The sequence below is a fragment of the Globicephala melas genome, chromosome 9 (assembly GCF_963455315.2).
Source record: "Globicephala melas chromosome 9, mGloMel1.2, whole genome shotgun sequence".
Taxonomy (NCBI): Eukaryota; Metazoa; Chordata; class Mammalia; order Artiodactyla; family Delphinidae; genus Globicephala; species Globicephala melas.
Window position 1 is genome coordinate 34,969,043 of NC_083322.1, and position 18,252 is coordinate 34,987,294.

At 34.7% G+C, this 18,252-nt stretch overlaps 1 protein-coding gene across 3 annotated transcripts in view; it reads right to left on the reverse strand.

Moving 5' to 3' along the window:
- FOXP2 (forkhead box P2) overlaps window positions 1-18,252 on the reverse strand; it is a 528,540-nt gene that overhangs the window by 444,550 nt on the left and 65,738 nt on the right. The window lies entirely within an intron of this gene.

Genomic DNA, 18,252 nt, shown 5'->3' on the forward strand with positions numbered 1-18,252 from the left:
TTTTTTTTTTTAGCGGTACGCGGGCCTCTCACTGCTGTGGCCTCTCCCGCCGCAGAGCACAGGCTTCGGACGCACAGGCTCAGCGGCCATGGCTCACAGGCCCAGCCACTCTGCGGCATGTGGGATCTTCCCGGACTGGGGCACAAACCCGTGTCCCCTGCATCGGCAGGCGGACTCCCAACCACTGCGCCATCAGGGAAGCCACTTCCTGTTATATCGTAACTGACCTAAAGCAAAACTTCCTCAATAAATATGCATTTATAAACATACATTTATCTGTGTGAATTTCTCTACAAAGACTCAAGGAAAGGACAAGCAATCAATCATGTTGAGCCACAGGTGAAATAAGAAAAAGAATCTCTTCAATCATTTAGTGAGCTCGAAAGAATTAAAGGATAAAAAGTAATACAGTCAAAAACAATCACTTTTTCTTCAAGAAGAAAATTATCTACTTCTTTGGCCCACAAAAGTCCTCTAAATAATGATCAAAGTATAAACTAAATTTTATGATTTTCTTCATTTTTATAGATGACAAGGTCATGTAGAATAAGATGATACTGGTTATTTAGGATAATAAGAAAAATATTCTCAGGTTATCACTGACCTAGTCAGAGAAAGAAAACACTGTACACAAGCCTTTCTCCAACGCTACTGAATACGTTTCCCTCAAAAAAGAGGTGGGAGAGATTATACCTTCGTGGGATTTATTTCCACATATAATATAAAAAGGGTGACTGTTTAAATCTATGCATCACTGAGATGTATCTTCCATTTTTATGAAGAATCAGCTCAATAAACATACTTTAATTTAGAGAATAATAATAAAAGGTAATTGCCTTAGTCTGTAACAGGATAAAAAGTATTTCATTATCATAATTTTGAGATATAACTTTTTATACAAATGATAAAATATTTTTAAAAGCCAATGTTATATATGAGAGAAAAGCAGTTCCAATGGATGCACACACGATTTTGGTGTATGGTAATCAAGTGAATCAATCATAAGACAAAGTTATCATGAAATAGAGTTAATTAGGTATAGGCTTGAGGTATGGCAGATGGAAGGTGTAACATATGAAAGGAAGTTAAGCACACTTTTTGAATTCTGATTTTCTGGGTGGTTCCCCTTGTCATATAATGAACTATTACATTTCATTTCTGAATAACTGAGGAGATTAAAGCATTCAACTGTAGCTCATGAATTACTCTGAAAGCTATTCAGAATTTAAATGTAATAGCTGGTCTCTCATTTTTCATTGTCTAGTAAATGAGTTTATGAATAAACAAATGAATTTATATATTCCAAACAGCAGACCAGTCATGTACCCCCAATTCATTCATTCATTCATTCACTCAATAGATACTTACTGATCTATAAAGGGTCAGGCCCTACCCTAAATGATAGCCTAAGACAAACATTCTATGCCCCCACAGAATTCACAAGTTAATATGAAAACAGACATTAAACAAATGTATTTACGTGTCACCAGTAACGAAGTAGATGAAATGAGCTGTGGAAAAGAACAAAAGCATAGAGGAATGGGGAGTTAATTTAGAGAGGGAGGTCAGCAAAAGCTCCCAGAGAAGGCACCATTTAAACTGAGACCCAAAGGCTAAGAAGGGGCAGGCCAGGCATGGAGAGGAGCATTCCAAACAGTGGAAACAGCAAGTGCAAATGCCCTGAGTCAGGCAGGGCTGCAAGAACTAACAGAAAGCCAGTGACACCAGGGAGAATGAGCAAGGGAAAAGGAGGCAATAGATGAGGTAGGAAAGCTAGGCAGGAGCCGTTACCGAGAGCCTTTCAAAGCCAAGGTAAGAAGTTTACATTTTATGCCAAGTACACGTAAAGGCTTTAACGCCGAGAAGTGACATGACCCAATTAACATTCTTAGTACAGCACCATCACTGCGCTCTGTAGAAAATACATTAGATTTCTCGTGGGGATTCTTAGCTGTTTTGGGCACCATGAGACCTTCCATCAGTCCCCTGAAGCCTATAAATCCCTCCTCAGAATAATATTTATAGATGCATAAAACAGAATACATATAGTCACAAAGGAAACTAATTATATTGAAATTTATTTCTATCAGGGACCCTTGGAGGCAAAGAACCCAGGGTGAAGAATATCTGCTAGTGAACATAAGTGAAAGTAGAGTTAGAAGGCAATGGCGGTGGATGTGGACAGGAATGGATGACTCCAAGAAAAAATTAGCATTTTTGGATTCTTTGCTTATTACGTAGGTCCAAATTTTTGAGCATGGATAAAAATGTGTGTCTGTTTTCTTTTTCATCAAACTCCTCTATATTTGTGTATTTTAAAGGACATTTTCTCTCATATAGAACCAAAAAGTTTATATTGGAGAATTTTTCTAATAGAAGTTGTCCTATAGGTAATCCTTCACTCTGTGAGCATTGATTGATTATAATGATAAGCACTGATGACAAGAGCTAGCATTTATTGAGCACTTACTATGTTCCAGGTACTAAGCAAAGTGCTTTGTAGTGCAATGTCTGGTTTAATTCTCATAACAACCCTTTGAGGTAGAGGCTTTATTGTTACCCCCTTTTTTACAATGAGAAAATTAAAGCTCAGAGATATTAAGTAATTTGCCCAATACCACACAGCTGGTAATTGTCAGTACTGGGAATGGAGGCCTGGACTAAATCCAGAGTGAGGGATTACTGAGCATCTACTAAGTGCTCAGTATTGGGTTGGCAATAATTAGAACCCCAAAAATGTATAAGCCAGGGTCCAGATCTTAAGGCACCAATAAAACAGTTTATAACAAACACACATATGTATATATCATTAGTGGAATATGGGAGACCATAAAAATATGTACTTACTTTAGCATCACTAGCACTAAGTATTCAGCAAAAGGAGAGCTCTGAATTTGTGGGGAATGTTTTAGGGCAAGTATAAGACTTGAACTGTTTCTTTAAAAAATTTGGTACCCTTTAGATAAGCTTAAAGGTGGAGGAAGTAATTTTGGTAACAAAAGCAATGAATCATATGAAGTATTAGGGTATAGTCAAAAGATAAACTTAATGGCAGAACATCTAGATTTTTCACCTCCTAGAAGCGACATTTTAGAAAGTTACTTAACTCCCTTGATACTCAATATTCTCATTGGCAAAATGTGTTTAATAACCTCTGCTTGTGAAAGTATATGAGTGTATGTGGCAAACTGAAAAGCAACTTCCCTTAGCAGTTTTATACATACAGTAAACATTTCATTTGGCCAAAAGGCAGGGACCTCATATAATGTTGTTTTTGTTTCTCTTTTCCGACCTAGCCCCAGTGAAGAATGCTGTGACACATTATATGATTCTTTGCTGCGTTTCATTTGGAACTTCTTATTTCTACACATCTAGGAAACGCTAAAGGCAAACCTAACCCGAAGCACCTCCTTCCTCCCAGTCACCCTCTTCTTGGAATCCAGTTCCATCAGACCAGCTTCTGAGTGACGAGGATAATGGCTAGTAATGGCTCAATGTGTTATTCCTTCCATAAAGCATTTACGTTTAATAATAGTCCCCAAAGTCCTATAGCTAAAAATTGGAAAATAAAATAATTTCAGATCTTATAGAAATAATGAGAAGGAAAGCTGAAATTCTGGGACAGAAGGGCCACTGGGTCTTCTTTAAGTCACACTGCTCAGGAGTTGCAGCCTTTCTAAGGAAGCTACATTAACCAGTAGTATAATAACCAATATTAAAATCAGAAAGAAATATCAGTTAAGAGCCTTAGGATGTTGCTGTCAAATAACCAGTTCAGAAATGAGCATTTCAAGACTAAAAAGGAAGGCTTTGATCTTTTAAGGTTTCTTAATAAAGAGACCTAATATTAAAATGGCAAAATAGCAACATTTATGAAATCTGAATGGTGGGTGCATGGATTCTGCTAAGTTGGTTTATGTATGTTTCTGTATGTTTTAAGCATTTCTTAACCTGAAAGTAACAAATCATATAAAGCAAGAATAAAGAAGTCCTTATTACAATGCACACAGAAATAGGTTCAACAGCTAATTCCAATTTTAATGTTTCTCTTGTTTTGTACCACACTACTACACTACACTAGTACACTACTGTACTACACCACTAACCCTCTGGCAATTGGGTATGACAGGCTGGATAAAACACACCTGGATGCAACAAAACACTTTATCCCTAATTCTTATGAATTTAACACTAGGTCAAGATAAGGCTTTGCAGACTTTTCCTAAAACCAAAAATTATAACAGAGTATCACTAATTAGTGGTTTTTTTTAAATCTAATAATATAGCCAACAAAATTATGCTGATACGATTTGCCAAAACTTGAAATAAATAAAGTACACAAATAATATCAAGTAAACCAGATAGTTCAAGAAATGTAATAAAGCTAATTTATACCTACGCTACAATTTACAGTTTTCAGAGAACTTACAGCTATATTATTTCACTTAACTGTAGAAACTATAACTTGTATATTCTGCAGGGGAATGATACAAGTGTTAATTCAGCACAAGTCTTGACATGCCAGCTGATAACGCTAGCCTTTGGCATATTTTCAGTTAAAGAAGGCATTCCTAAGAGTCTTAACTTGTTGAAATTGCTTAATATGCTAACTGTATAGATGATGGTTGAATATATGAGTGTGAAATATAATTTATTTATATTTTTCTACAAAGTTTGACAGTTTAATAGTCAACAGTTCTATACTTCCACATTTGAACATGTAAACCTGAATCTGATAACAAATGATTAAAGAACAAGAGGCAGTAAAGGCTAAACAAGAATGTCATCTTCACTTTGTTGTGAAGCTGAAACTAACATACCATTGTAAAGCAATTATGCTCCAATAAAGATGTTTAAAAAAAAAAAAAAAGAATATCATCTGATTACTGTACAGATTAAAACTGGATGCAAAAGTGCTATATGTAAAATATACTTAAATGATACGAGGATAATTTCCAAACAACTTTTCAAAAAGGCGCAAATATTTTTTTAAAAACAAACACAGCCCAACAGCCTGGACTTTTGTGATACAGACCTCTTCCACCACCCCCAATTCTGACAATCCCTGCAGGCAACCAACTGCTGTAACTGTGGAATGTGCTCTTTGAACTGTACAAAAGCCTTCAGCCTTTCCTGCATTCTGCAAACAAAAACTGCCAAGTACAATTATTTCTCTGATTTAACATAACACAAGTGTTACTTCTCCCCCCCTCAACTTCCCTAGTGCCAGCAATGGCCTATAATGTCTACATTTATAAATGCACAGAAAAACAATCATTTTTCATAATCAAAATTAAATTTGTTTTAGAAGTATAACAGTTCAACTGAACATAATATAAATTCAACAGGCACCATATTCCCTTTTGTGTATATGTTTTAAGAATTCTATTTCTATAGATGGATTCAGGATTGAATGGGATTAGTCCTTTTAATTATATGACTAGGATCTTCAGCTTGAAATCTTTCTTACCAAAAAAAAAAAAAAAAAAAGACAAACACAATAGTTGTTTATATTCAATTCATTTACCAAAACAACTCATTAAAGCTAATAAGAATATGTCCTTCCAAATGTGAATGTCTCTTGATGTTCAAAAGAAAATGAAAAGTAAAAGGCAAAATAAGTCCTAAGATAGAGTTGCACAGATATTTGAACTTACCTACTAGTTAAATGTTAGAATAGAGAATTCTTCTAGCCTAGATCCAACACAAACTGCTTTTCTTCACTGAGTATGTCCTTGACATTATGCACACCTGAGTATTTTTCTTTTTAAAAAGATAATATTAAACCCAGTACTGAAGAGTTAGTTCCATTTTTCATGTACATTAATGCTTCCAGCTGTTGGTATGTATAAACTAATTATCAGCTGCATTACTCTACCTGAAAATATTTGAAGTTTTATAAAATTAAGTTATGAACAGATAAGACACCATCATTTATTTAACACACACAAAAAAATTATCAAGTAGAACCAACCATTATAGAAGATGCTAAGAAAAGATAAGGCATGCTTTTGTTCAAAAGAAGCTAACAATCAAGTTGAGGGAGAAAGACACATGCATAAAGCGATGAAAGTTTAAGAAAAAATAAACATGATATATATTTGCCACTATTAATTTAAAGGAATTTGTTCATTTCATGGCCTATTTAAATAAAGTTCAACCTCATTCCTTTTTTGAGAACCAGAGACATCTCAGGTTGTTACAAACAAGGCTGAAGTAAACTGGCTTAGAAGTTGAACCATCCTACAGATAAGGATTTCTTTTCTCTTTCTATCAAACGTTTTATTTTCTATGTCAGTCAAATCACTTCTCACTGATGCCATAAAAGCTTTTTCAGCTAATTAGTTCATACAGTATTTTATCTTTTTATTGATGCCTATATTTAATAAGTACTTATTAAATACTGACTGTGTCTAGCAAAGGATAGTTAAAGACTGATGCTTCCAAGTCTGACATGTGAAGGTTCAAATTCTGGCTCTGTCACTTAGTAACTGGAGAAACTAACTTTTCCAAGTCTCAGGTTCATCATCTGCAAAATATACATAAGTAACATAAAGGAAGCTGTCATCGACAACTCGACAGCTCATAGCCTCCCAGAGAATCTGTGCTTGAACTGGGTTTTGAAGGACAGTAGGGGGTTCATCTACCACAAAAGCAGTGGAGGACTTTCCATACAAAGAGAACAGAACATGCAAAGAGGTATGGAGTGCAAGATATCTTTGGAGAATCACTGTATGAAGTTCTGAAATATTTTAGGTTGCAGAAGGTTAGGCTAGAGAGGGCTTATATGCACGTTATACTTCGATGCTTAGATTGTATATATGTCAATTTACTAGGGTAAAGTCTATGACAAAAGAAAACAGAATTACTAAGTTTGAAATCTTAGGATCATCCTGATCTTTTGCCCCATGCATCCATTATCAAGTCCTAGAGAAGGAACAACATGCACAAAAGCCACAAGGCACAAAAGAACTTGAAGCCATCAATTAATGAAATTAGGCCAGAGTAAGTGGAGCAAGAAAGAAGAGTCTAAAATGTGGTGAGTAGAGAAAGATGATGCTAGAGCAGCAGGCATGGTCCAATTTCTACAGGGACTTATAGATCACTGTGAAGAGTCAGTTTGGGTCTTACCCTACGTTAAAGGGAAAACAAATGCAAAATTTTAAGAAGAAAATAAAAATCATCCAATCTTTATCTTTAAATGAAAATTGCTCCCTAGTGAGTTAGAAGGGATAAAGGGTACAAAGAACTGAGTAAAACAGGTAGTCACTGCAGTGGTCCAAGTGAACATTTTAAAACAGGGTAGTGTCAGTGGGATGTGGAGAAAGAAACGCATTTTGATCAAATCCGGAGGTTGAATTAATGAGAGTAGGAGAGTGGACATGAGAGAAGAGAGATGTCCAGGTGGCCCAAAATTGGTGACCCGACATTTCTGACTTAGGCACCTGGGTATATAATGGTGCTTGCCATTCACTAAGACAGAAAACAGCATAAAAGAAGCATATTTCCTATCCTATTTTGATACGTGAGACAGGAGCTGGCAATGAGCTTATTTTAGATGGATTCCTGTGGGACATTTAAGTAGAGATATCAAGAAGACAGTTGTAAATGCAGATCTTGAACTCAGAGGAGGAATACGAGCTAGAGGTACAAAAGAGGGAGCCCCAACACTAAAAGTGGTAGTCAGAGCTTTGGAAGTAAGGGAGCTCATCTAGAATACTGTACATACAGAGCGAGAAGATAAAGCTGGAGGAGGAAGACAGAACACAGGAAAAGACCTAAATTTATGAGGTGGGCAAAGAAAAGACTCATAAAGGAGACTTAGGAAGGAGAGTAAGCGGGAGGACACGCCACAGAGAGAACATGAGATGATAAAAGGAGGAAGCAGTCAGCAGTGTTAAAGACTTCACGGAAGGCGAGTGATGGAAACTGTCCTAAGATTTAGCAACGATAATAACATTGAGGGACTTCTGGTTAAGCATAGCAGTCTAAACACATGCAATTACATCCAGTGCTTTGCAAAATACTAATACAGTGGCAATACAAGAATAAAAAGTTATGAACCCATGAAAAAGATCATAGCCGAAGGGGTGACACCCAACAAGACATGACAACACATCTCTGTATGCACTACATGGTCTAACACAGATCCTCAAAGAAAGTTGTTGAAGGAATCAATCAGTACTTTACTCAATCATTCAATCCTCATCTTGTAGAAAAGGAAACTGTTCCGGGAGTCAAAAAATGCAGAGGAGAAATTATACATGAGTTACACCCCAGGAAAAATTCTCAGAGCTGATGAAAATGTCCCTGTCTCCCTCTGAGTGAACTTAAACTAGATATATTTACATTTGTAGATTTTTTAAGGTAGATAAGAATCTACTGTAATACAGCATAGTTTTTTGGTTTGCTCTTTTTTTTTTCTTAACTCAAAGGTTCTGCTTGAAGAAAACGATCTTATTAATTAAGCCAAATATAGTTCCTCTGAGTTAAAAAAAAAAAAAGAGTAAACAAAAAACTAAGCTGTATTACAGTAGGGTCATTGTCATCAGTTTTGAGAATTTTTTCTGGTGTGTAACTCCTGTTACACATCAGGATGTTAACTGATCAGCCATTATAATTCATATTCATTTCATTTCAACATGGTATTCCAAAGGATTACACTTCAAGGCAAAAGACTAACATTCACCTTGTATCACAGCATAAAGAGGCAATGTTCTTTTCTGAGAGAGAACATCAAAATCAATTCATTCACCAAATACGTATTAAGTGTGGACTGTGTACCAGTACTATTCTGGGCAGTGGGGACATAGGGTTGAATGAGGCATAAAGGAGTTTATACAACACTGTATGGAAAGGATAAGAGTGGGAAATAGGATGGTACCTTATGACACTGATTCTTAAAATCTAGTGGAAAACAAAAATTATTATTTTCAGTATTTCCATATAAACATCATATCTATTAGCATTCATCTCTATAATGAAACTATTGAGAAATTATACCACCTCAAATCATGATCTATATAAATCCAAATACAACTAGATTTAAAATAATAAAAACAAATTCAATCTCAGATCACTTTAACCATAAGAAAACAGGAACACAATAGAAATACTATTTTAAAACTGCACAACAAAGCCAAAATTGTCTTTTGCACAAGCCTTCTAAGAACCAGTTAAGTGTAAAGGATTTTGAAAAATTAAGAAGTTGGCAATAATTGAGGACTCAGTTAAAATTTACTGGTACAAGTTTGCTCTGAAAAATCAACCTGAAATTTTGAGTTGATATTTGGTTTGCTAATTCAAAACACACTTGGTGGAGAGATACCCACAATGAAGAAGAAGGGGAGAGAGAGTGACTGAAACAGATTCTGTGTAGCAACATGCATTTCTCATCTGAAGAGAGAAACTAGGGGTTGACTAGATCAAGACTAATTAAGGATCCTGTTTCTGACTTACTTCACTCTGTATGACAGACTCTAGGTCCATCCACCTCACTACAAATAACTCAATTTCGTTTCTTTTTATGGCTGAGTAATATTCCACTGTATATGTGTGCCACATCTTCTTTATCCATTCATCTGTCGATGGACACTTAGGTTGCTTCCATGTCCTGGCGATTGTAAACAGTGCTGCAATGAACATTGTGGTACATGACTCTTTTTGAATTACGGTTTTCTCAGGGTATATGCCCAGTAGTGGGATTGCTGGTAGAGGGGTGGGATAGGGAGGGTGAGAGGGAGGGAGACGCAAGAGGGAAGAAATATGGGGATATATGTATAGCTGATTCACTCTGTTATAAAGCAGACACTAACACACCATTGTAAAGCAATTATACTCCAATAAAGACGTTAAAACAAAATACTTCCTGGGGGTGGGGGGGAAAGTATCCTGGAAGGGGGAAAGGGCAATGAGAGAAATGGAGATTATTTTTTAAAGTAATGGTAACAAACTAATTACATTCCTTCTTTGAGACAAATGCTGACCCACCTCACTGATAGGGTCAAACCTAAGAATTGAGATTAAAAGTCTTGCTTTGGTCACCCTACCAACACTAACTATTCTTACGTCGAACAGAAAAGATAAATACCTTCGTATTACTGACTAAAAACTATAAAATAAAAGTACATGCCATTTTCATAAAACTCAGTGGGAGCTGGCAAAGCAAATGTTGGCTCCCCTTCACCATTTTGCTTAGGATCAAATCTCCAATAAGAATGTCACGAAGGTATAAGTCTATTAATCAAATCATATAAACTTTCCAAACCATCTCCATATATAATGTCCCTGGGTGATCGAAAATCAAGATCAAATATATGCAATGACTCTGTTATGCAGGGAAAAACAGACTTTAGTAAAGAAAGAAATTTCAAAGATTGGAAGAAGCTACCTTAAATGGATCGTGGGAGAATTCACATGAATTGTAAGGACTCTAGAATAAGCATTGTACAGCAATATAATGATGAGTAATCCAACAGTGAAAACAATAATAATGGAAGCTTTACATAATCTATATGCCAGGAGCTGTGCAGGCTGTTTCATCTCTCCCCACTAAATTTTCCCCAAATCATCTGGTACTAAGCTTTATATAATGCAACAAAAAAAGCAACATTTATACTCTGTACTTGACGAGCATGATTTATAATAAAACAAAAATTACCACTTTGTGATATAACCCCATTAGAGAGACATTTAGCAATATATTATAAAAATAAAGATGTAGTATTCTAAAACTCAGACACTCTACTACAAGTTATAACTTTAGAAAAACTCTCAAACATGCACACAAAAAGATATATACAGATATGCTCACTGCTATTAGTGTGTGGAATAGTAAAAAATGGAAAACAGCCAAATTGTTCATTTACCGAGGAAGGAATTTTAAAATAACTGTGCTTTATTCAAACCATGGAATGTTACAGAGCAATTAAAACCTAATTATTACCCACAACAATGGCAAAATGAAAAAAGACAATCTCAGTTTTGGAAAGATGTGGAACAACTTGAACTCACATGCATTGATGGTGGGACGGTCAACTGGGATAACCACTTTAGAAGACTGCTTGGCAATGTCTACTAATGTTGACACTGACACTAATTACAGATAAGCTAGGATACAGACACTAAGTTGATACAATGATGTAGATATCTTATCATACAAAATTTCTCTTCCTAGCTATACAGATATGCATAATATGTAACGGATATGCACAAGAATCTTCAGAGTGGTATTATGCCTAATAGTCAAAACAAGAAAACAACACAAATGTCCCAAAACCGAATGGAAATAAACAGTGGTATATTCATGTAATGGAATACTAGCTAGCACTCACGACAGACATTTAATTACACACAATAACATGGAGGAAGCATGTAAACCTAATAGTAAGAAACAGAAGCCAGATACACACAAAAGACTATGTACTAAATGATTCCATTTATATAAAGTTCAAAAACACAAAACTAATCTATGTTGTTAGAGGTCAGAATATGGTTTCCCCAGTGGGGGGTGGGGAGAGACAGTAACTAAAAGGTGGAAAAAGGGTGGGAAGGCTTCTGAAGCACTGGTAGCATGCTACTTCTTGAGCTGGGTACTGATTACACAGATGTGTTCATTCTGTGAAAATTCATCAAGATGTACAAATATAATTTTAGCAGTTTTCAGTATACAACTGCAAAACTCATAAATGTACAATATATACTTAATAAAAGCTTACTTAAAAAAAAAAACCTAAGAAATCAGACCTGTATGTATCACCATGGATAAGTCCCCTAAACATAATTTTTGAAAGCAAAAATTTTTCAAAAGGGCAAATTTAATATGATGTCACTCACATAAATTTTAAAATCACATAAAAAGTGTAAGAATACAGATAAAAACCAACTTCAGTATAGTAAATACCTCTAGAGAGAGAAAAAGGAACAGGATGAGAGCACACAGCTTTTGCTACATTCATGGTATTGTATTTCTTAAAAAGAGAGAGATCTGAATATAACAAAATATTCACGTATGTCAAATTTGAATATGTGAGTGCCTATTGTGTTATCTTCTGTATATCTACAATATTTTAAAATAAAAATCTTAAAGAAAGCTATGACTTTGTATTCTAGAATGAAGAGAATCTTTAAAATATTTTTCAGTGAAAAACATTCTTAACCATTTGCCCAGATCAGCTGATTAACAAATGCTTTTATATATAGCTTAAGTATCTGAGATGGCTGATGGGTGTTTATTTTAGGTAAAATGTTTACTAAAATACACTCTATATATAGAAAAACAGTACACTCTTATTTGCAAAAAGATAATTTGGGCCTTTTAAGCTGTACAGTAATAAAAATCATTCAACATTTGAGAGAGTTCAGCAGAAATGGTCTTTAGGAGAAAATATACCTTCAAACTAATTCTTTAAAACCCAAGGCAACTTTGTTGCTCCTTTATGCATTCCACTGGGCTATAATCAAAATGAAGTATTTAAGTAATAATGGTTGCATGGGTAGAATCATCAACTCCACAAAACTAGATCATCGAGACACCCACTAAAAAGAGTTATTCATCCCAGGAATACTCAGTCCCTTTTCCCAGATATCACTTTGCGTCATTAACTTGGAAGTGGACTCAGTGGTTAGCTAACTGGTCCTTCAAATGGATTTGGAGGTTACCATCCATTTTGTGTTTAATAAGAAGTTTTGTCTTTACTGTCTTGTCTTAAAATCGAAGAGGTATAGGGAATAAATAGAGACACATAAATGGGTAGAGAGAGAAAAAGACAGAAACACAGAGATAAATACACATACATGTATATATAAACACATACATATATGCAAACATACACACACTTATGTGTACACACACATTTCTACATACATAGGTAGGGCAAGAGAGACTACTACCCTTAAGTGTCTACTCTGTGCCAGGTATTTTTAAGTTTGATCTTTTAATCTTCACAAAACCCTATAAGAAAGTTATTATTATTTTTTGCACATGCAAAACTTACCCAAGATCATTATAAAAAGAATACGTGGCAGAGCAAACCCGGGTCTGTCAAATGCAAAAATGAGCCTCTTTCCTCCATAGTATGCTTAAAATAAGTTTTAGGTCGATTGTAAGTATTGCTTTGTATCACTTTAACATAGAAAAAAATTCATTTTGGCACTATGAAGAAACATAGCTGGTTTTTAAAACAAAATCTGATTTTATTCCCAAAATTTCAATATGGCAAAGGAAAAGTTGCTACAAAGATAATTCTTAGTTGAATATGTTCAAAATTTAATTCCCTGGTAATCTGGGTTTTGGCCAAGACAAATCAAAATCATAGATATTTTACAAATGCCAAGTTTTCAGAGAAACAAAAAAAATGTAATAGCAACAGATGCATTCTCCATAGACATTTGTGTTGAGCCTAGCTATATCCAGAGTCTGAAGAAAAGGGGGATCTTTAAATTTCATTTTAATGAATAATAAATTCCTGATTTCTGTTCATGTCAACCAGTTAAATAAGATCATATTCACTCCTTGGAAAATTAGATGGTAGAATATACTGAGAAAGAAAAAAGAAAATAAGGAGGAAAAAGAGGATGGGAGGGAGAAAAAAGAAAAGCGAGAAAAATTTTAAAGAGACTAGAAAGAAAACTATATCTGGTACTCCTTGAACTAAAACTATATTTGAAAATTTCTATTCAAAGAAAGAATACATAGTGCATTTGCTTTTCATTTCTTTTACAATATACTAATATTAACATCAACAAATTAAAGTCCCACTTGTGTAAAAGCAAGTGTGTCTGAGGATGACGGACCATTGCATAAAATGCATTAAAATTTAAGGAAAGAAGCTACAAACAACTCAGTAAAGATCAGTAGTTCATTACTATAGAATGGGTTTTGATTATACTGTAAAACAAATATCCATTTTTAAATTCAAAATTGAAATATCTATCTTAAGACAAGTTTATACTACATAAATAAATTGTCATTAAAAGTTACTAAACATATGCAAGCAGAGGTTCCCCTCTATGGATCTTAGCACTTTCTCCAAGTAAAACACACTACTTTATAATATCACAAAATATTGATTTTAAGACCCTACCTTTTAAAAAAATTTTGAATATTCAGAGTAGACGGATCAAATATGAAATTATCTCACCTTTTCTCAGAACTCTACTTAACAGAATCATTGAGATTGCTTTTTTAATTCTTTTTTTCAGTTATATTAGACATGCAGGAACATATCTAAAATAAAGCCTTAATTTTTTAGAGCAGTTTTACTTTTACAGGAAAATTGAACAGGAAGTACAGAGTTCCCATATATATCTTCTTCCCCATTCCCAATAGACATAAAGTTTCTACTGTTATTAACATTTGGATGACTGCGGTACATTTGCTACAACCGATGAACCATATTAAAACATAGTTATGAATTAAAGTCTAGAGTTCCCATTACGGTTTATTGTTTGTGTTGTATAGTTCTACAGTTGTACAGCTGGCAAGTACATAATGCTATGTATCCATCATTAAAGTACCATACAGAATAGTTTCACCACCCTAAAGATCCCCTGTGCTCTGCCTATTCGTCCTTCCCTCTCCTCAACCCCTGGCAACCACTGAGCTTTTTACTGTCTCCATAGTTTTGCCTTTTCCAGAATGTCACATAGTTGGAATCACAGGATGTAGCCTTTTCAAATGACTTCATTCACTCAGTGATATTCATTTAAGGTTCCTCCATGTCTTTTTGTAGCTTAATAGGTCATTTCTTTTCATCAACTGAATAACAGTCAATTGTATAACTATATCACAGTTTGTTTTTCCATTTATCTATTGAAGGGCATCCTGGTTGCTTCCAAGTCTTGGCAATTATGCATAAAGCTTATATAAACATTCTTGTGCAAATTTTTCATAGACATAAGTTTTCAACTCACCTGGGTAACTACCCAGGAATGCAATTACTAGGTTGTATAATAGTGAATACTGTATGCATGTTTAGCTTCATAATAAACTGCCAAACTATTTTCCAAAGAAGCTATATCCATTCCACCACCAGTGAATCACAGTCCTTGCTGCTTGCTCCACATCCTTGGCAGCATTTGGTGTTGTCAGTGTTGTGAATTTTAGCCATTCTAATAGGTGTGTAGTGGTATCTTTTTTTTTTTTTTTTGCGGTACGCGGGCCTCTCACTGTTGCGGCCTCTCCCATTGCGGAGCACAGGCTCCGGACACGCAGGCTCAGCGGCCATGGCTCACGGGCCCAGCCGCTCCGCGACATGTGGGATCTTCCCGGACCGGGACACGAACCCGTGTCCCCTGCACCGGCAGGCGGACTCGCAACCACTGCGCCACCAGGGAAGCCCGTGTAGTGGTATCTTGTTGTTTTAATTTGCAATTCCCTTATGAAATAAATACCAAGCATCTTTTCATAAGCTTATTTGCCATCTGTATATCTTCTTTGGCGAGATCCATTTCTTATAGTTGAGTTCTTTGTATATTTTGGATACAACTCCTTTATCAGATATGTGTTTTACAAACACTTTCTTCCAGTCTGACTTATCTTTTCATTTTCTTGTGTCTTTCTCAGAATAGAAGTTTTTCATTTTAATAAAGTGCAACTTATCCAACTTATCAATTTTTTCTTTCATGGATTGTGCTTTTGGTGTTTTATCTAAAAAATCAACTTCTAGATTTTCTCCTATGTTACCTTCCAGCTGTTTTATAGTTTTACATTTTACACTTAGCTCTATGATTCATTTTTAATTCATTTTTGTAAAAAGTATAAATTTTGTGTCTAAATTTCTTTTTTTTTGCATATGGATGTCCAGTTAGCTGTTCCAGTGCCACTTTTTGAAGTCACTGTCATTTTTCAACTGAGCTGTCTTCACTCCTTTGTCAAAGATCAGTTGCCTATGCTTGTGTGGGTCTATTTCCAGATTCTCTATTCTGTTACAAAGATCTGTCTATTATTTCATCAATATCATACTGTCTTGATTACTGTAACTTTAAAAAATGTCTTGAAGTCAGGTAGTGTCAGTCTTCTGACATTGTTCTTCTTCATCAATATTGTGTTGTCTATTCTGGGTCTTTTGCCTTTCCATATAAACTTAAGATCAGTTTATCAATATTCACAAAATAACTTACAGGGATTTGATCAGGATTTTGTGGAATCTATAATCTTCAAGTTAAGAAGACCTGACATCATAACCATATTTGAGTATGCCTAGCCAAGAACATGGACTATCTCTCCATTTATTTAGATCTTTGATTTTCTTTCATCAGAATTTTGTAGTTTTCCTAATATTGTTGTTGTACATATTTTGTTAAAGTTATTCCTGTGTTTCTTTTTTTGATGCTAATACAATGGTATTGTATTTTTAATTTCAAAATTCCAGTTGTTCATTGTTCACACATAGGAAAGCAATTGATTTCTGTATATTAATCTTGTTTTCTGCTACCCTGCTATAATTGTTTATTAATTCCAGGAGCTTTCCTTGGTTGATTCTTTCGGATTTTCTACATAGACAATCATGTCATCTGCAAATAGACAATTGCCTTTCTTGCTTCCCAATCTGTATGCCTTTTATTTCCCTTTCTTATCTTACTACCTTGGCTAGGATTTCCAGTATGATACTGAATAGGATTGTTAAGAGGGGACATTCTACTTTGCTCCTGATCTTAGTAGAGAAGCACGTAATTTCTCATTGATGGTTTTTCATAAAGCAAATATCCATGCAACCACCAGCCTAGTGAATAAACAAAATGTTGCTGATAGGCCAGAAGCTCCTGGAACCTCCACCCCAATTTCTACCACCTATATACAACTTAACCATTATCTTTAGTTTTGTTGTAATCGCTTCTTGCATCCCTAAACACTAAAGTCTAGTTTTGGAACTTCATATAAAATAAATCATACAGTATTATTCTTTTGGGTCTAGGTGTTTTTTATCAACATTATGCTTAGGAGATTCGACCACGTTATTGTTGCCATACTTTATCCAATTTCATTGCTGTAGAGCAGAAGATGAGAAAATTTTTTCTGTGAATGACAATATTTTCCAATTTGTCATCAAACTCAAACCAGTAAATGAGAGTTCACTACTGACCTATCAAATTTAAATAACTCTTTAAAGTTTCATCACACTTCTCAATAATAAAAATTAATGTTTTAAGTGAAAAGCAACTGTTTCATGTCATGAAAGCAATACTAATGTCTGTAGTCTTTCTCCAAGTTGTCTATTCTAGTTCAATGATGGAAAAATTTTGAACTGAACTGCTAAAACCAAAAAAGTTTCTTTTTTATGCATAGTTTCTGCTAAATTCAAGATTCCTAACTCACAATTATAGATTGTCAGGAATGGCAACAGTGTTTCCTGGCTCTATCAGATGTTCCAACCAACAAGATTAAACATGAACCTAGTAATTTTGAAGAATGCTCACTGTAGACTACTTTGACAGCTTTGTCAGATACTATGTGATTAAGAATATCACATTCAAAACCTGTAAAGGTTCATATTTCAGTTCTGGAAATAATTGGGAGAATGTATGATTTGGTTTTATTCAACTCTAATAAGCATTCATTTTCTATTGCATAATTTGGACCTTTTAAAACCAAAACAATACTCTATCACTGAGTTCTTTCACTGATGAATGAAAAGTGTTATCAATTATAAGCAAAAGTCAAATTTCTGGCAGTTAAGCCATTACCTCACATATCAAGTGCCTTATCACAAGGATGAGGCACGAGGTAACTTTCCAGATAAAGGTAGTGATGATAAGAAATTTCTTCCCAAATAATTTTCCTAAAACAAGCGTTGCCTTTAGTCATCATTCTTTCTACCAGTTTCTGAACAGCAACTGAATTCTATGTTTCTATAAAATCATTAACAGACATCTTTTAAGTTCTTCCTGACAAAATAGGAAATCAGTCTTTCCAATACACTGAGCTGACAGAAGTTATATATATTTTATAGTAGATTATGGATACAAATTCAGTCTAATTCATTTTCACCATGCAAAGTGAAAAAAGGACTTAACGTCTCTCTTACTGGAAGGTGTACTTAAATAGATATGTTAAGATAGCCTTATTCTCAGATATGAAGAAATATAAAAGAAAAAGAGAATCAAAGTTTAGCGCATAAAGGGATTATGACGGCACAATTGCACATATTAAATCAAATGAAGTTACCTTCTTTTCATCAGAATACTCTCAAAATTCTTAACAGTTCTCTGCCAGAAGGTAAAATTAAAACTAATCCATTTTGCATTAAATGT